This window comes from Arachis hypogaea, chromosome 6 (genome assembly GCF_003086295.3).
Source record: "Arachis hypogaea cultivar Tifrunner chromosome 6, arahy.Tifrunner.gnm2.J5K5, whole genome shotgun sequence".
In the NCBI taxonomy this organism is placed as follows: domain Eukaryota; kingdom Viridiplantae; phylum Streptophyta; class Magnoliopsida; order Fabales; family Fabaceae; genus Arachis; species Arachis hypogaea.
The window spans coordinates 116,169,804-116,190,882 of record NC_092041.1 but is presented as its reverse complement, the minus strand read 5'-3'; the positions used below and the strand labels follow the sequence as shown (position 1 = coordinate 116,190,882).

The following is a 21,079-nucleotide window of genomic DNA, read 5'->3' as shown; positions in this document are numbered from 1 at the left end:
CTTAATTGAGTATGAAAAAACTATGCCATTTGAACTATTACTCATTGGCTATAGTTTTATTTTTCTTATCATCACTTTGTTGTAATAAATTATAATAATAATAATATGGGTAGATATAAAATGGTTATTTTGATTAAACCATAGTTAAAGCGATTAAATTAGTAAATCAATAAATCAATAGTTAAAGTGGTTTGATAACAGATTCGATTTTTATAACCTTGATAAGAATACAGTACAATTGCTAGAGTAGTAGACTGTGAGTTACCTAATTAACAAGTTTCGTAGTTAAATGAACAAAGCCCCCACCATTTAGGGGGACAATAACTTAGCCTTCTTTTTATAAAGTTTAGTGCAGTATAATGTAAAAGAATAGGGGTTAGGACCATTGCTCGTTTCAACAACTTTCAACAATAATAATGTAATTGATATATGAAAAAGTCTATAAAATCAACAATTTTATTAAAATTTGGTGAGTACTTAACTAACAAAAAAAAAAAAAACAAATAATTTTATATTATTATATGTAATCTCATATTATTAAAAATATTAATAATAGCTAATTGATGGTTACAAATTATAAAATTTGTTAGCTCTCTAACACCCCTCTTAATATAATATGCTTATTTATATAGAGTAGGACTTGAATTATATGGATATTGTAGTAAATAAAAATAATTACATGAACTTACTATACGATATTTAATTTGATTATTTAAAATAAATAATTTTATCAAACAGTAGTAATTGAGGCTGGCAAATATTTATAACAAAAATTTAGATAACTAATTCCATCAATAAATAAAATTTAAGAGAGTTTTTTAACCATTTAGGCTTAAATGTCTTTTAGTTGCTTTTTCAACTTCTCACCATTTTTGAATCTAGTGGAACATCCCTTTGGAGATTATTTGTGAATTATAAAACTTTTATTAGTCAATGAATCAAGGTTTCTTTTTTTTCTTTTTTTCTTTTTTTTTGGAGAGAATGAATCAAGGATGATGGTGATAATGTAGTTAGGTTTAGCTCGTCAGGTATTGAAGATGGTCCTTTACGAGGCCCAGGCCCAGTAACAAGGCATAGGTTTATCTAGGCTCAGGAGTCAGGACCCACCACAAAATCTTTCCATAGCACGTGCATAAATTTGTTTGTTTTTTTCTATATTTCTTTGGGTATTTATTTAGATCGAGTTTAATTTAATATATTTATAGTGTAAAATATTTTACACAATCATATATTTACACTTGTTTTTTTATTATTATTTATACAATCAATATAAAAAATAATTATTTTTATTGATGTAACATTATATGATTAGATGTACGTATAAACTTATTTTATACTTATAATATATTAAAATTAAATTCATTTATTCATATATAATTTTTGCAAAAGTGAAAAGAAAAAGTTAATTTAGGGTTGACTGTGAATTATTTAACTGAAAAAATTGAAACCCTTTATAAAAATTATTCAAATCAATCCTAAAAGATTTTAAAAGGGGACATTTTAGTCTCTAAAAAAAATTAATACACAGATCAATCCCTAAAGTTTTATTTCGATAGACAAATTATTTTTTAATTTATTTTTCGGCAGAGTAATTATCTAAATCAGTCCACAAGAAATTTAAAAGCGAACATTTTAGTCCTCAAGAAAAATTAATATACAAATCAATCCCCAATATTTTTATCTGTCAGACATAATAGTCCCGTCCACTTTACTTTTAGGTTTAATTACTCTGCAGGTCCCTATAGTTTTACCGAATTTTCAATTAGGTCCCTATACTTTTTTTCTTTTCAATTGGATCCCTATATATTATTTTTTTTTTCAATTTAGTCCTTGTTAACGTCAAACGACAAAAAACTGTTAGTAAATTGTGAAATTACTTGTATACCCTTAGGGACTCAATTGAAAAGAAAAAAAAGGTACAGGAACCTAATTGAAAATTCGATAAAACTATAAATATTCAATGAAAGATATTCCTATACACTACAAGAAATACCGTTAAAATCGACAGCCAAATCGACGGCTTTGCCGTCGCTTTAAAGCGTGTCGATTTTTTAAAAAACTAATAAAATTGACGGCTTGTTGTGCTGTCGATGAACTTTTAATAAAATCGACGGCTACCTTGTCGATAATATAGGTTTTAGATTTTTACATATTTAATAAAAGTGACACCTTGATTGTCGATAATATTATCTAAAATCGACGGCGCTTGTGTCGATATTTGATCTATATTAAATTTAAAAAGCGACAACATTACCGTCGATTTTAATAGCCATATATTAGTTTTTTCCCTATCTTGTTTCTCATTTTACAAGATCTTAAAGATTCAGGTACAAGCAAACAAACGAAAAACAAATGTTAAGAAAGAAAGAAAAACCCAAACCACATATCTATTTAATTAACAACGATGAAACAAAAATGCCAATGAAAAAAATTATGAAAATGGAACCCACTTATTCCAGCTCACAAAAAAACACCCACACCATATGGTCTCTTATGAAATAGTGCACCCTACAGCATAGCATAAAATAAGCAAACACAAAAGGACAAAATATAGTAATAATACAAAATACAAAGTTGCACATACCATGACACAAATCCATATATATATATATATTACTCTTAACTATTTACCAATGCACATTGCTTCCTGGTTTCACCTTGTGTCCCGGGCTTGACATTAATTCTTTCCATTTTCTCCATAGGCATTGCAATTTGAGCATAGAATTTCCAAAGCGACCTTTGAAGCAATTGGTTCACCAGAGACTTTGTAACACTGTTGACCAACAACTGAGAATCTGAAGTGAATAGGCCTCTTCTCTTAACAACTTGGTTATAGTAACCAAGATCAAAGGTCTTGCGGCTACCAGGGTCCATCTCAATCAAAATGGTGTTGTCATTGATGCTCTTGCACTTGAACTTCTTCAGATTTTGTGCATACTCTCACTGTCTAGTGCAAGGTCTTGATCTAACTTCCCAGTGAAGTTGTACAAACAGATGCTGATTGTTGAGTAGTGAGACACTCCAATTGTGTGTGCACCTTTACAAAACCACAAAGTTACATATACCAGATAAAACGAAATAAAGGGGTCTACAAAAAACTGTGATTAAATAATGTAAATATCAGATAGGATGACTAAGTCATTGAGATCAAGTCCAGCATTGTTAAACTTAGTTTGCAGGATGGTGAAGTTATCAAATGGAGCAGGAATGTTTCAAATTGCAATATTGACATTGTCCACACTTACTCGAATCAGTTCCCAAGGTTTTTAAATTATAGATACGACATCCTCAATCACATAGTGAAAGCTTATATGGAAAAAACTGCCAAAAAGAATATGCACCTTCAAAAACTCCTTCAAACAAGACAACCAAGAAAAATGGCCAGCAGTAGAGAGCAACTTAGTAATTAAATTGGAATGGCTAAATGAATCCCTTGAGATCATCTCAGCTATACTTCTATGTCTATACGGCCATCATAACAAAACTAACAACTATGACAATTGAGTGAATTGACTACTCCTATTAAATGATCAACAATAACAGACGATGACAATTACAACAATAACAAGATACTTAGGCCTAGACAGCTAGAAATACAAGATGCAAGTAATGAGAACAGCAAGGCAACACAGCATAGCCAAACAATTCTCATAGAATAGGCTCCCTAGCTCTCAAACTAGTTGCCCATAATATAGCAACAATAACTGAGCTCTCCCTGGCCTTGACTCCATGGATAGCGGCATAAATCATACTTAAATCTAAACTACTCTCTTTGTTCCTTTTTATTTGTCACTCTGTCACTTAAACTTATCAAACGGGTATATATAAATTTCCATAACAATTTCAACTATGGTCTTTTGATACATGAGCTGATGAGCATTCTTAAAACAATCATTATCAAAACAATCCAAAAATCAATCCCAGAAATAGATATTCAACCAATGTTATTTTTATTAAAAAAAAAAAAATTAGCATACACATCAACTTTTAAAACTAACAAAAGAAGCTTTTTTTCCTGACCTGTTTTCAGAGAAAACGTTCGAGTGCAGGGAGATGGAGCAGACGCACAATGCAGGGACGGGAGGCCAGGCGCTACGAGACTCCGATCGATACGGCGCAACGACGGTGATGGGCTTCACCGCGACGGACGGCGACGGGGAACGCACTGACCACCTCCGAACGGAACAGAGTAGAACAGACCGGTTCACAGGGAAGGTGGCAACGGACGGCAAACCACCAAGCCTTCCTTGCAGAAGCCCCCAGCGACGGATGTTGATGACGGCCTGAAAGAGGGGAAGCAGAGGACGACTTAATCGCGTTCTCCACAGGGAAAGGGTTTCTTTTTTTACTTGTGATAAACTGCAAGGGTGATTTGGGTATTTTGAAATAATGCAGGTTTCTTCAGCTACTCACTCCAACCAAATTTAAAGAATATTCGTTTTTTACTAAGAATATTCTGTTAACTTTAACGTTATACACACGGTAGGGATTTAATTGAAAAAAAATTTTATGTATAAGGACCCAATTGAAAAGAAAAAATGTATAGGGACCTAATTGAAAATTCGGTGAAACTATAGGGACCTGCAGAGTAATTAAACCTTACTTTTACTATATGTCGACCTTTATTATTATTATTATTCACTTAGTTTTGTGCATGTGGACGACGACACTAGCATATTAATACACTTTTTTGTTAAAAACGAGTAATGTGAATAATGATGTTTTGAAATCCAAATTAAAATATTTTCTTTTAATACAAACATAGTTTTAAAATAGGATATTTTTTTATTATATTAAATACAAAAATATCAAATAGTTTCAACTTTAAATTTCTTGTAGAATAATCTTTAATAATTTTATTAAATATTATTATTATTATTATTATTGAGTGACTATATATATATATATATATACTTTTTATGTTATAAATATATACATAAGAATCTAATGAATAAATGTATTATTATTTTTGTCTAAAAAATATAAAAAAATTATGGTATAGTATTATTGTGTAATTAATTAATTAATTAATTAATTAATTAATAATAATAATAATTTTAATTTTTTTGGACGAAGGACTGTTATATCAGATGAAGAAAAACGTTGGGAATTAATCTGTATATTATTTTTTTTTGGACTAAAATATCCGCTTTTAAAATTCTTATTAACTGATCTGTGTAATTACTTTGCTGGAAAATAAACTGGGGACTGATTTGTCTGCCGAAATAAAATCTTGGGGATTAATCTATGTATTAGTTTTTTTTGAAACTAAAATGTGCGTTTTTAAAATTTTTGGAAACTGATTTAGGCAATTACTCATATTTATGACAAAATTAAAGCATTTTAAACTATAAAGGAAAAATAATCAAAATTTTGAAAAAAAAAATGTAAAATTGGCATTTAATAATTAATATATTTTTCATAAATTATTTATTCTAGTTGTTTGAAAGCTAAAACTTTTATATATGGATAATTTTAGTATGAAACACAAGAATATTTGATTATTTTGATATTTTATATTGCTACAATGGCAATACAAAACGTCAATTTATAAAAAAAGTTAATTATTAAAATATGATGGCAGAACGTCAATTTATAAAAAAAGTTAATTATTAAAAGATAAAACGTGACTGATGTTTTGTAAAAAATATTATTTTAATTATAAAGAGATAAAACGTGACATTTTATAAAAGCCTATAATGTATAACACATAGTTTAGATCATCTTTAAATAATTTATCACTCACAATCCAATATATATATATATATATATATATATATATATATATATATATATATAATTCTTGTTTGAAACTATTTTCATCCCACAAAAATGTGCTTCATGTACAGTACTCTCCACAGAGAAAGGCTTTTTGGCCTCTGCATTTATATAGAGTAGAACTTGAATTATATGGATATAACTTTAAAAGGTGTTTGAAAACTACTTTTAAAATTTAGTATTGTAGTAAATAAACATAATTACATGAACTTACTATACGATATTTAATTTGATTATTTAAAATAAATAAATTTATCAAACAGTAGTAATTGAGGCTGGCAAATATTTATAACAAAAATTTAGATAACTAATTCCATCAATAAACAAAATTTAAGAGAGTTTTTTAACCATTTAGGCTTAAATGTCTTTTAGTTGCTTTTTCAATTTCTCACCATTTGTGAATGTAGTGGAACATCCCTTTGGAAATTATTTGTGAATTATAAAACTTTTATGTCAATGAATCAAGGTTTCTTTTTTTTTTTTTTTTGGAGAGAATGAATCAAGGATGATGGTGATAATGTAGTTAGGTTTAGCTCGTCAGGTATTGAAGATGGTCCTTTACGAGGCCCAGGCCCAGTAACAAGGCATAGGTTTTTCTAGGCTCAGGAGTCAGGACCCACCACAAAATCTTTCCACAAAGCACGTGCATAAATTTGTTTGTTTGTTTTTTTTTCTATATTTCTTTGGGTATTTATTTAGAGTTTAATTTAATATATTCATAGTGTAAAATATTTTATATAGTTATATAATAATATTTGTTTTTTTTATCATTATTTATATAGTTAATGTAAAAGATAATTATTGTTACTAATATAATATTATGTGATTAGATGTATGTATAAAGGAAAAAAGCTAATGAGTTATAACTCAAATGGCATAGTCTCTTCATACTCAATTAAGAAGTTGCGGGTTCGAGTCTCCTATCTTTGGTAAAAAAAAAACTATAAAAAAAAATCAAAATAAAAAAAATGTAAAATTGGCATTTAATAATTAATATATTTCTCATAAATTATTTATTAAAACTTTTATATATGGATAATTTTAGTATAAAACACGAAAAGATTTGATCATTTTAATATTTTATATTGCTATGATAGTAATACAAAATATCAATATATAAAAAATATTTTTTTAATTATTAAAAGACTGTAAAAAATATTATTTTAATTAGAAAAAACAAAACGGCACTGACATTTGTAAAAACTCATAACAATGTATAACACATAGTTTAGATCATCTTTAAATAATTTACCACTCATAATCCAATATATATATCTTGTTTGAAACTATTTTCATCCCTCAAAAATGTGCTTCATATACAGTACTCTCCGTAAAGAAAGGCTTTTTTGGCCTCTGCATGTCACGTTAAATTTCATAGTTTTTTGTTTCTTTTTTTCTGTTTTTTCCTTTTCCCCAACCTGTATCTAGCAGCAATGGTCTGAACTCTGAACAATATGTGTCCAGTGTGTCGTTTTGATTGTAAGATGTCTGAACAAAACATTTCTACTTAGAGACTTGTGATTACCGCAATTTATTAAGACAATTATATTTATGACATCATTAGTGGCAACCTCACTAAAATTGTGTATGTTGAGGCAATAGGCCGCATTTGGTTTGTAAACAAATAGAACAGAACATTAAGATATTGATAAATATGACCAAGACACTAAAATTAATGTATATGTATTGTATTTGGTAATAATACATACCCAATAAAATAAATTCTAGATTTATCATTTAATTTTTATATTTATCTTAAATCAAATATGATACTGACATATAATTCAATCTTATATATTTTACATTAAAAATAATGCAAAAACTTAATTTAGTCTCTATTTCTCAATTTCTATCTCTTAGCCTCTATCTCTCGTTTTCGGTCTTCCTTGTATAACAATATTCAAGTTAATATTTTCCATTTTAAAACATGCATAGCTAAAATTAGCTATATACAAACACACACATACATGCACATATTCTTTTATATATATATATATATATATATATATCACTGTTATTGCTCTAGCTTGTAAAAGTCAAATAAAGCTTAGAGCTTTTACTAGGAACAAGAAGAAGAACAAGAAGAGATAGTGGATGCATGCATGGAAGGAAAGATTAGAATAGAAGAGCGTTCATTGGCTCCATTACAAGAATATGGTGCTTCTGAGGATGAATATGTGAGCATTTTGATTGAGAGAGAAAAGGGTACTCTTGCTTTCAAAAATATTGAGTCTTTCATATTTGTGAATTGCTTCAGTCATTCACGCATTAATGCTCTTAATTGGATTCTTCAGGTTTGTCCAACTACAACCCATTTATTTCCTTATAATAATAATAATCTGATTTTTTTTTATTAATAATCTTTTGGTTTTGCATGAACAAAGACAAGAGCAACACTTGGTTTTAGCTTTCAAACAGCTTATTTGTCCATGGCATACTTTGACAGATTCCTTTCCAAATGTTCCATTGATGTAAGCTCTCAACTACTCTTTCAACTGCAACATTTATCACTCTTGAATCTTGATTATTATAAGGGGAACTACCACAAACTCTTCCAAGATTTTGTGAAATTTATCATGATTATTATCACTCTTGATTATTAGTCTAAGTGTATTATTATATGAATCTTAGGTGGATCAATGTATAACTTTAGAAACAAAGAAGGGTCATGTTTAATTTCACCAAATCTCAGAGGAAGTTAGTGTAATTAGTTTCAAATCTTTCAATTTTTATGCAGAATGGTAAGTGTTGGAAAATGAGGTTACTATCAATTGCATGTCTTACTCTAGCTGCAAAGATGGAGGAGAGTGAAGTGCCGGTGCTAACCGAGTTTCAATCGGAAGATTATTGCTTCGAAAACAAAGTGATTCAGAGAATGGAGCTCTTGGTGCTTAGCACATTGGAATGGAACATGGTTATGATCACCCCATTAGTTTTCCTTCCTTATTTCATCACAAAGCTCTGCAATGAATCCCAAACATGCCATGTTTTGTCCAAGACTATTCAAATCATCTTCACACTAATTCAAGGTTCATTTTTAGCATTGGAATGAGTACTTATTTATCAGAATCTGGAAAATTGATTGATGCAAAGAAGATGTATGTTGTTCTTGTTTCTAGAGGTCAATTTAATGGATCATAGGCCATCTGTTATTGCGGCTGCGGCGACTTTGGTGGCAATGGATCAGCACTTGACAATAGAATCAGTAAAATTGAAGATGAGTTCAATTCATGAATTCAGATTTCTTGTAGCTGTGAGTAGTAAAAAGGATTTTCTTCTAAAAATTGCAGCAACGTGCTTAATTTACAAAAGGAAAATGCTTTATGGCTAAAAGTTTATTTCCTTTTATCCTTTGAATTTCACTTTTTATCTTTTAACTTTGGTAAAATATAAAGAGTAAGTAGCTTTGATTTCTACCTATCCATGCAGCTTTTAAATGATTAATCTTACCAAAACCTACCCTTTTCTTTGTTTTGCAGGAAGATATATTTGCATACTATGATCAAATTCAAAGTTTCTACATTGAGAAAGAAAACTATAAGACACAAGAGAAGGAGAGTTACACTCAATAACCACAAAGAAAGTTTTGAAGAAGGAAAAAGTATGTGTTCTGAAGTTTGATGAATTTTGTTACCTTTTGTTATAATCTCACTTGGACAGTGGGATTAAAAAGAAGAGGTGGTATTGAACTAGTGATTGTTATAATGAAAAGAAAAAAGGTTTGTGTTTTTCTCCATTTTTTCACCATTCTTATTTTGTCATGTTTATTGTATTGGGACCCTACTTTGTGATGAGATGGTTGGGATGCTATAGTGTTTGTGTAAGTTGTTGGTTCACAAAAGTCATGTAAAGACCAATGTGATTACATCAGATCTTTGTTTGAATGCTTTGGATTTTCCCTTTTTAGTTGGGACCTCTTCTTTTGGCTACAAATTTTACATGCTTGGCTTTGAAAATTGTGAAATAAAAAAAGGTTTCCATTTTAATTATTATTCTTTGATCCATAAGAGTTTTGGTATCTATATCAATAGTCAAGTTCAGCATAGAATGGTTTAATCCATGTGTGTTTGGATTAGCATTTGATAACAGACAAAATAGGAGGGATTGTCAACAGTTTTATTTAAGTGAATGTGGTTTGGTCAAATGAACTCCACCGACAAAACAAAAACATACTAAAATAGGAAAATGAAGTACTTTTGTACCTTGTCAAAAGAACAAGGTTTGGCTTGTTGAAATTGACACATTTGTTGTATAGAAAGAAAAGAATTGAACCCTACATACAACAAAGGATAGCATCAACAATATCACTGTTCTTAAGGCTAGAAGACAAACATAACTGTTAACATCACAGAAGCTGGTGAATGTTCTTGTTATTTTGCCCTTTTCTTTAAGGCCCCATTGAAGATTAGAATTTGATTAGCATACCTTACTCATCACCAAAACTAACTTTGATTAGACAAGGGTGAAGAATAATCCGATTGTGATAAATGGATTACTTATTGTTAAGTTTCAACTGAAATATATGTATCAATAAAGTGCCTAGAGAATGAAAAAAGTAAACATTTATGTAACTAATCATGCCAATAACCACTTCTTAACTGATTATAAACTAACAAGAAATACAACAATAAAGTCTTGTCCCATTAGGTGGGGTCAGTTACATGAATCAAATGATGTCATTGAACTCTGTCATGTATCATGTCTACAGAGAGACCGTTTACATATAGGTTTCGTTTGACCATCTCATGGATGGTCTTCTTAGATCTTCCTCTGCCTTTCACCCTTTATCCATCTTCCATCTCATCCACCCTCCTGACTGGATATTCTGTCGGTCTTCTTCTCACATGTCCAAACCACCTGAGATGCGATTCTACCATCTTTTCCACAATGGGTGCTACTGCAACTCTTTCCCTCATATCTTCGTTCCTTATTTTATTGACCACTCATCTATTTTAACATCTTCATCCCTGCCATACTCAGCTTATTTTCATGCTCCCCTTTGGCCGCCCAACACTCCATACCATAAAGTATAGCCGGTCTTATAGCAGTGCGATAGAATTTACCTTTAAGTTTTAAAAGCACTTTTTTGTCGCATATAAAACCAGATGCACTCCGCTATTTTGACCAACTTGCTTGGATCCTATGATTTACATCATGTTCAATTTCTCCATTATCTTGTATGATACATCCAAGAGATTTAACTTTTAACTTTTCGTAAGATATTTTTTTCCAAGAAATGAACATAAATATCAAATATACATTAAATGGTGATTCTACCGTAAAAATTAAAATTTGGATCCTCTAAATTGTGAATTTTTACTTTAGAGAATAAAGTGTGATCTTTCACCCTTAAATAGTTTCTCTCTCATATTTTCTCTTAGTTCCACCTATGAAATAAATGGTGAGAGATTACAATTTGTCTTTTAAAATAAAATTCAAAATTTAGAGAATTCAAATCCAAAAAATTTATACTGAATGGACATGTATTTTATTGTTTGTTTAGGTTCATAAAAAGAGCAGGAATTGTTTGTATTTTATACGAGTAAAAATGCTATTTATACAAAATTAGTTACTAAAATTAATTACTTAAATTAGTCACCATATATTTGTATATAAATATATGTGTTATTTAACTCATTTTAAATATGTATTTTATATTTTAAATTTAATTTTAATATACACCTAACATATTTGTTATATAAGTATATAAATTATTCAGTTATGCTACACATACAAGTCTTTTCGGCTTACAAGTCTTACAAGTTGGGCCAAACCCAACAGAAACTACGCTCACCCATAAAAGCGCTCCTTCACCGTTATGAACGACTATTCTTCTTTTTTTCTTGATGAAAACCACAACTGTTTTTTCTTCGCGTTTCTCCTCCTCCTCCCCTTCTTCCTTCTTCGTCTCCTTCTTTTTTGTGTTTCTCCTCCTTTTTCTTCGCGTATTTCATCTTCATCGTCGTGTTTCTCTTCCTTCTTTTTTTGATTTTGTAACATTATGTATTTTTTTCTTCTTTGTTTGATTTTTTCCTCCCAAAAGAATTATGATAATATGAAATAAGAAGATGAAGAAGAAGAAACAGCAGAAGATGAGGAGGAGGAAAAGGAGGAGTTCTGAATTATGCAGAACTTATCAGAATAAAAATACACCCAAATATCTTCGTTTTACACCCAAATTTGTTGTAAATATAAAAATGAGTTATGCTACATGTACACTAAAATCAACCACTAAAGTCAGCTACCAATATAAAATACATACTGGAATACAAATATACATTGCAAATAAATTAAAGCACACATGTATTTATATACAAATACATTGGTGGCTGATTTTAGTGTGCAAATAGCATTTTTGTATAGAAAAATATTTTCTCTAATGCTGCATTTTTTTTCTTCTTCTTTTTCTTATTTTTTTCTTTTTCTTAGTTAAATGAATGTAAGTTCATCATCTTCTAAGTAATTTTGCAGCATTATGTGTTTCTTCTTCTTCTTTGTTTGATTTTTTTGTTTTTATTCTTGTTAAAAGAGTAAAATAAGAAGAAACTTGAGAAGGTAAAACAAAAAAAAGATGAATAAGAAAAAAAAAAGAAGAAGAAGCCGTAGAAGATGAGAAGGAGGAAGAGGAATGGTTCTAAATTATGCAGAATTTATCAGAATAAAAATACACCCAAATATCTTCATTTTACACCCAAATATCTTCGTGTTACACCCAAATATTTTCGTTTTACACCCGAATTTGCTGCAAATACAGAAATGAGTTATGCTACGTGTACACTAAAATCAGCCATCAAAATCAGCCACTAGTATAAAATACATAATGGAATACAAATATACATTGAAAATAAATTAAAGCACACATGTATTTATACACAAATACATTGGTGGCTGATTTTAGTGGTTGATTTTAGTGTACAAATAGCATTTTTGTACAGAAAAATATTTTCTCTAATGTTGCATTTTTTTCTTCTTCTTTTCCTTATTTCATTCTTTCTTTTAGTTAAATGAATGTAAGTTCATCATTTTTCAAATAATCTTGCAGCATTATGTGTTTCTTCTTCTTCTTTGTTTAATTTTTTTTGTTTTTATTCTTGTTAAGAGAGTAAAACAAGAAAAAACTTGAGAAGGTAAAACAAAAAAGAAAAGATGAATAAGAAAAGAAGAAGAAGAAGATGGTGATGATGATGATGAAAAAAAAGCAGCAGAAGATGAGGAAGAAGAAGATGAAGAGTTTTGAATTATGCAGAACTTATCAGAATAAAAATACACCCAAATATCTTTGTGTTATACCCAAATTTGCTGCAAATACAGAAAAATATTTCCTCTAATGCTGCATTTTTTCTTCTGAATTGAACCGCACCTCAGCCACTGGATTGGATTAAAAAACAATAATCAATTTTGTTCTGGTTCAATTGACAATCTGAACTTGAATTATTCATTATATTCAACAACGAGATAACTGATGCTGGAGGAGAAAGAGAAAAAGAAAGAAAGAGAAGAAAATCCAATGAAAAAATAAGGAGGAAGAGGAGGAGGAGGAATAGGTGGTGTTAATGACAACGATAACGAAAAAGAAAAATAACGAAGAAGAACGTGTGCGCGTTAACATGAAGAAGGAGAACGTGAAGTAACATGAAGAAGAAGAAGAAGAACGTGCATGCGTTAATTGAAAAATCTGTTAAGGAGGAGCGTGAAAGGAGTAGGTGAATTTCAAGACTTGTAAGGGTCCGTTTGGATAGGTTTATAAGTGACTTTTTTTTAACTTTTAACTTATGAAAATGTATAGTATTAATGTCTGGTACAATTTTCAAAGCAAAATTGCAACTTTTTAAAAAGCTATTTTGGTGCTTAAGGAGAAGTTAAAAAAATGACTTTTCTCATAATAAAAAGTTTTTTTTATCACTTTTCTCTTAAAATAAGTACTTTTAGAACTAAAAAACCAAATACAAAATAACTTATTTATAAGCTACTTTTAATATAAGCATTTATTGTTTAAGCTATTTCTTCAAAAATAACTTAATTAAGTTGTTTATCCAAACTGGGCCTAAGACTTGTATAGCAAAAATACTTGTATGTGAAAATTATACCATTAAAAAAATATAAATTAATTTGGGTTGGTCGAGTAATCAGCTCACTCGTCCACTTAAGCAAGTGTCGGGAGTTTGAATCCTTAAATGGAGCTCAAATCCGTGATAGATTAGTTCTTAACCTGTCGGATTAAAAGATACCGTGGACAACAAAAAAAATAAAAAAAATATAAAAAGATAATAATTTCTTAAATTTAATTATTATCTATTTTTTTCTACAATATACGAATATAGTATAAATTATTTGTATAATTTAAAATATCTCATTTTTTTATTCTCTTAATAACATGAAATTATCAAATACCTATTTTTTTAATGAGAAAATAAAACGTAGAATATTTTTATTAATTATGATTCCATTTTCTAACAAATATTGTTTGTATATGATTTTTTTAATTAAGTTATATTTTTATTATAATTATGTACAATCTAATTATTTTTATAATTGTAAGAATTAGATTAAACCGGTTGTTTCGATCAAAAAATTAATAAATCGATTATCTGACCGGTCCTATTAGTCATTTTAACCGAATAAAGAATAGAACCGAAGAAAATTGGATTAAACTGTCTGATTTTGATAAAAATTGGAGAACCGGCGATTTTGTGTAACCAGCCGGTTCTAGTTTTGGGTTTAAAAAAAAAAAAAAAAACACTCGAGTCTCGAACCCCCTAACCCTAAATCCCTAGACGGCTATACATACGGCAGTAACCCTCCAAGTCTTCCTCACCTCATCTCCTCATCACACGATAGTTCAAGAAAACCTCACCTCACCGCCGGCGTGTCGTCTTCTTCGTTCCGCCGGAAACGGTGCGCCTTCGACGACATCTCAACCTCACCGTCGCGATCCTTTTCTTGTCGTCGGCTGGTTGGTGAGTTCTTCAGTAACCATTCCTTTTCTTGTCGTCTCGACCCTTCTCTACTCTCTCTGCCACAGTGAATTCTTGAGTTTTTCAATTAATTTATTTTTATTTTGTTAACTTTTGCTCATGTAATTATTATAGGGTTTGCTTACTTAATCAATTGTGTAATCAGATCTCAATTAAGAACCGTTTCTATCTGAAGGTGTGGGCGTATTGAAATTTCAAATTTAAATTGGGGATCATGGTCAAATTTAAAATTCTTTTCGTTCCTGTTTCTGCAATCATGCATGTCATAGCCCTTCTTCATCAACACTGCAAGAATATAATTACTGTGTATGCAATTTCAATTGTGTTTGAGAATGCTGCTTGAGATTTAAGTGTGTGTCAAACCTTGCACCAGTCTTCTATATATATTATTGTCTTTCCCCCGATATTCATTAGGCATCGTTGTGCACATATGGTGATTTGCTTGAGGTAAAATATAGGTGAAGATTTTGATAGAAGAGCATTTTATATTTTTATACAATTGCCTCTAAAGAACTTCAAGATGTGCCAAACCAAGATTCAAGCAAAGCAAACAATAAATTTTGAGAATTATTTGGTTTTTTCCTTAAACCTTTTGGTACTAATATTGATTGACAATACCTGATTTTTGCTAGAATAGAAGTATAGAACTATGAAATAGAGTTCTCTGACTACATTGAAACCAAAAGATGAGCTTAAAGAAATAATAGGAAGCTGACTGTATTTGATTGAATTTTGCATAAAGAAATAGAGTCCTGTAATTCTGAATTTTGCTGAATATAATTTTGATATAAATTCGGTTTTGGATTCTGGATTTTGAATGCTATATAGAATTTTGATATAATTTTAAATTTTGGACAAAATTAATATCATTTTAGATTTTAAATTGCTGTAATTCTGAATTTTGCTGTAATTATTGTAATGGCTGATGTATGTAATTCTATAATTAAAGGTGCATTAGTAACAATAACATACATTGTTAAAGTATTAGGATGGAATGGTGTTCTAGATAGAATGAGTACACTCTAATCTTGCATTAGAATAATGTTATAATATTTTAAATGTTATTAAATAATAGTAACTAAAGAAAGTACTAGAAAGTAGATAATTTGAATTTGTTGAAATCTGAAAAAGCAATTGATTGTTTGTACTTTTGTAGCTTTCTTCTTTTAATTTCTTTGTGATTGGCTCTGGTTCTTTACTGATTTTGTGTGTTGTGTTTTACTGTTTTGATTTGTGATTTAATTGTACCTAGATTGTACCTACATTTCTGTCTAGCCCCAGGATTGATACTGAAATTACAATTGAGGTATTGTTGATTCTGTTGGATAATTAGTTAATTGAGGTATTTTTTATGCTCTGTTCCTGTCTTTCGAAGGTCTGGTTGACTAGTTGTGTGTTGTTAATTTTTGTTGAATGATTATTTGATTGTTGGTTTGCTCTGGTCTGCTGCTGTTTATTGATTGTTGATTATTGATTATTTCGAAGGTCTGTGCTGCTGTTTTTGTGTTGTGATTTTAATTAATTGATTGTTGATTTTGAATGTCTTGTGATTGTTGATTAGTGCTGTGTTGCTGACTTGTTGTGCTTGTTTGACTCTTTTGTGATTTACATGTGCTTGGATTGTGACTATTTTTGGTGATTTATTGAGTAACACAATGAAGGAGCATTAAAGTGTCAAGTCTAAAACTTGATTGTTGCTGTCATTAATAAATTGTTTTCTCTGACTTGTGAAGAAAAGGCATCATGGGAGACACATATACTTTAAGGGGTTGGATGGAAGCTAGATATAAGTCGAAAGGAGATCCGTGGTCATTCATTAAAGATGAATTTATTATGATATTTAGATGTATTTTTGAAGAGTTGTAAAAGATATATGTAATCGATGGTTTTTATAGAAGGTTAACCAAATTATGCATCAAAGTTCAAAGAGTCGGCCATGAATAATTTCGTGGTGTGCTGACTAATTTTTAAAGCCACCATAAAGAGTCAATTCAACAAATGCAACTAGAGGATATCAGATCGCTGAAGAACATCATCTTGGAGGTGATAAACCGTTCTTTTGGACAGGGTAATCCAGCGACGAATCGTGAGGTTGAAGACCATTGTATCTCTCAACTTGACTTCTCCTTACAAAAACGGTATAATTTTTTTTCCCTTTTATCATTGTGTTTTTTTCTTCTCTTAAAAGTGATTATTTTCATTTAGTTGCAACACCAAGATAATGAGAAGTTGGGCACTAGATCCTGTTTTGTTCTGGTGCCAGAAAAATTCAGTTTCTACGGACTGTGCATTGACTGTTCTTCCGTAATAGGAGTGTCCTTTTCTATATTAACAAATACTAGTTTGTTTTCTTCATAGAATTTTGAAAACCATATCTGAGAGATGACTGTTGTTTATTATCACGAGAATAGGGAACACCAGTATAACACGAGTCAAAGCATTATCCGATTTTATCGGAACTGCTTGCACATCTCTGATACACCGACAAAGATACGGTACTTAGAAATTTTTTATTTGTTTGATTTGTTTTTTTATAATATATTATTATACATATATATTGTGAGAGTGGTAAAACAGTTATGACAAAGAATGGTGAATCATGTAGACAATGGCATAGATAACTGGCCAACTTCATGAAAAAGTCTACATGATTCAACCATTCTCTGCCATAACTGTTCTACCACTCTCACAATATATATATGTATAATAATATATTATAAAAAAAACAAATCAAACAAATAAAAAATTTCAAGTACCGTATCTTCGTCGGTGTACCGGAGATGGTGCAAGTAGTTCCGATAAAATCGGATAATGCTTTGACTCGTGTTATACTGGTGTTCTCTATTTTCGTGATGATAAACAACCGTCATCTCTGCACTCACTCTTCAAAATTTCATGGATGAAACAAATTGTAGTGTTTGTTAATATGGAAATGGACACTCCTATTTCGGAAGAACAGTCAATGCACAGTCTGTAGAAACTGAATTTTTCTGACGGTGCTCGAGAACAAGACAGGATCTATTGCTCATCTTCTCATTATCTTGGTGAGACAACTGAATGAAAATAATCACTTTTAAGAGAAAAAAACACAATGATAAAAGGGGAAAAAAATTATATCATTTTTGTAAGGGGAAGTCAAGCTGAGAGATATATTGGTCTTCAACCTCACGATTCATCGCCGGATTACCCTGTCCAAAAGGACGGTTTATCACCTCCAAAATGATGTTCTTCAGTGCTCTGATATCCTCTAGTTGCATTTGTTGAATTGACTCTTTACGGTGGCTTTGAAAATTAGTCAGCAGACCACGAAATTGTCCATGGCCGACTCTTTGAACTTTGATGCATAAATTGGTTAACCTTCCATGAAAACCGTCCATTACATGTACCTTTTTCAACTCTTCAAAAATGCATCTAAATATCATGATAAATTCATCCTTGATGAATGACCACCACTGGTATGCAATGTTCTGAAAACCGGACCGGTTAAAAACCCAGCCTCGTCAACGGAACCGCCGCCGCCGTCAGTGGTTGTCGGCGTCTCCGCGGCCTCCTCCTTCCCCTGTCCCAAACCCATACTGCCAGACCTTCTCTTCTAGCTCGGGCTCGGCACGTCGTCCATTCCCCCGGTGACTTCGCTGTTCGTGTTCGAGGCTTCCGACTGCTGTGTCGTCGTCGTGTCTTCGTCGTCTTGCCATCGTCGTCCTTCTGTGGTAACTAAGAAGATTATAGCTGCTGCAGAAATTATTAGAAGCACCAAAACCCAAACAACTAATGCTACATTATGATGATACAAAATTACATAGGTATGTATTTTGCCCCACAATAGCATTTTCAGATTAAAATTAGATCAAGAATTAAGACTATCTTTGAACTTGTGATTTTAATTTACTGATTATTGATTTTGAATGTATTATGATTATTGATTAGTGATGTGTTGCTGAGTTGTTGTGTAATCTTAATGGAATCTCCTCTTTCTCTTGAATTCTGGAACAGCATCATGGGTTTGCTTAACCTAAAGCTCAATTATAATGCTGCTCTGCTCCTATTCACTCTCTTTTCTCTTTCAACAATCACTCATCTATCACAATTTCTTCTTATCAGTAATCATATATTCATGCTTTTTTTTCTCTTCCATAATTAGTTGTTCTTTTTATTCATTGAAAAAATAATTTGCTTATTTAATTTAGTGTCATCACTGCTTTGCTAATGCTAATGTTTGGTTACTGAATACTCTGTTTTGAACTTTTGATATGTTGTATAATGTACTGATTTTATTGTTTTTAGTGTTTTAGTGTCATCACTTCCTTGCTAATGTTCTATTTAATTTAGTGTCATCATTCCCTTGCTAATGCTAATGCTTGGTTACTGAATGCTCTGTTTTGAACTTTTGATGTTATATAATTTACTGATTTTGCTATTTTTAGTGTTTAATTTAGTGTCATCATTTTCTTGCTAATGCTAATGCTTGGTTACTGAATGTTCTGTTTTGAACTTTTGATATGTTGTATAATATACTGATTTTGCTGTTTTTAGTGTTTAGTTTAGTGTCATCACTGCTTTGCTGAATGGTGTTGCTAATGTACTAGTGTTGCTGTTTTAGTGTTTTGATAATGTACTGATGTTGCTGTTTTAGTGTTTTATAATGTGTTGCTGTTTCATTGTTGCTGTTCGATAATATACTGGTGTTGCTGTTTTAAGGTTGCTGATGTACTTTTGATATTTTAAGATTTATATTAAACTATAATTATATTTCAGGGTGTTTAATTATAATTTATTTATTATTTTATTCTAAAATGATTTTTTCGATTGAACCACCGATTTGACCAGTAAACAAGTGATTAGAGCGGTTCGATGACCGGTCTGGTTCTCATAACCTTGGTCAAAACTAATCTAATAGTAGAGGGCCAAATCACAGGGCTAAAAATCTGATTATAGTCAATCCCTCCCTATTGATGAAAGCCCTTTCCTACAAGCCTTGCTTTGTATCTAATTATAGAATTATCAGGAGCTCTTTTGATTGCAAACACCCATTTGCAACCAATGATGGTACATTGGATGGAGGATCAACAAGAGTCCATGTGTTATTTTTAATCAAAACATCATACTCGTCCTGCATTGTCTTGAACCAGTGTGGGCAATTAACAGCCTGTTTGACGGTTTTAGGAATTTCTTGTGTTAAGTCAATATCAAGGTAAGCAGAATTGCATATTTTTTGTTTTGAAATCCCAGCTTTATCTCTAGTAATCATTGATTGAGTGTTAAGAGAAGTATGTTTAGCAGTTTGTAAAGGAGTAGGGACTTGAACATGTTAGATGAACACGAGTAGTGTGGAAAATGATTCATATTTTTGTAGGTTAACTCTCTCACGGATATTTATGATCTTTTCTGTCAACATTACGAGATTTTGTTGCCGAGTATAAAGCTCACAAATGAGATTTGTTGGCAGGAGCATCCGAGAAAGTTTAACTAGTAGTCTTCTAATTCTGCTATTAATTTATAATTTTTTCATTATATTTAGTCTTATTTTATTCTTTTTTTTTATGTTCAGCTGTCATCACTTAACCAGATACTTTATGGAAGGAATACAAATTTAAAAAGGTTAGTTTTTTTTTCCCTTATTCTTTTTTTTTATGTTCAACTATCACCACTTTGATCATGACCTCGGGCCAGAAACCTACAAAAAAGCATTCTGTCGCTCAAATACGAGATCATACACTTGGTGATCTGGTGTGTTTGGAAAATATAACTTCCTTTTCTAGCTCATTTTATTCTTGGTTGTTGCCATATCTTATGGTTGTTATTACTTGCAGCCTCTTTTGGCCGTTGCTGTTTAGGCATTCTACAACTGTCGGATTCGAATTGAATAGTACTTTGATGTCGGTTGAGCATGTTACTACTTACAAGTACTACTATGTTTTTTTCTTTGTTATTATTTTAGGAAGATGTTCAGGTATTCCATTGTACTTGATTGGAACATTTGATTCCACTATTTTAAGCCTTTCAGATATACTTTAAAAAATGTAAATAGCTTAGATTGATTGAAAATTCTTGATATGGACAGCACCGGCAAGAATTCACGCTGAGCATGCAACTGGTTCATACTTTGGTCAGTTTATAATGGTTCAAAATTCCGTTGCTTGCCCAAGCTAGTTGGGGAAGTAGCTCTGTTTTGTGTACTAAAGGTGTTTTATTGGCTTCTATGTAAGCCTAGTTGATATAGTGTTGGGCCTTTAGTTATATTTTTGTTGCTTTAACTGGAAATTGACTCCAACCTGTGTGATGCCATGAAATAACAAATTTTGATGGAAAAATATTAGTTAAGATAA

The 21,079-nt window shown here is 30.8% G+C and overlaps 2 long non-coding RNA genes and 1 other non-coding gene across 4 annotated transcripts; 2 read left to right on the top strand and 1 right to left on the bottom strand.

The window, feature by feature from the left end:
- Positions 1–2,431: 2,431 nt before the first annotated feature.
- Positions 2,432–4,395, bottom strand: LOC112756071 (uncharacterized). Its single transcript, XR_011862769.1, has 2 exons — positions 4,021–4,395; positions 2,432–3,037 (listed from the first exon to the last, which is right to left on the bottom strand). It is a non-coding gene; the product is annotated as an uncharacterized protein (transcript).
- Positions 4,396–14,531: 10,136 nt separating this feature from the next.
- LOC140173543 (uncharacterized) lies at positions 14,532–17,173 on the top strand. The gene is made up of 2 exons (XR_011862768.1): positions 14,532–14,735; positions 16,487–17,173. It is a non-coding gene; the product is annotated as an uncharacterized lncRNA (long non-coding RNA).
- A 102-nt stretch (positions 17,174–17,275) lies between these two features.
- Positions 17,276–21,079, top strand: LOC112756070 (uncharacterized). 2 transcript variants are annotated; one of them, XR_011862767.1, is made up of 3 exons: positions 17,276–18,556; positions 20,302–20,351; positions 20,564–21,079. It is a non-coding gene; the product is annotated as an uncharacterized lncRNA (long non-coding RNA). The 2 variants fall into 2 exon arrangements; XR_011862766.1 differs by lacking the exon at positions 17,276–18,556 and adding an exon at positions 19,369–19,944.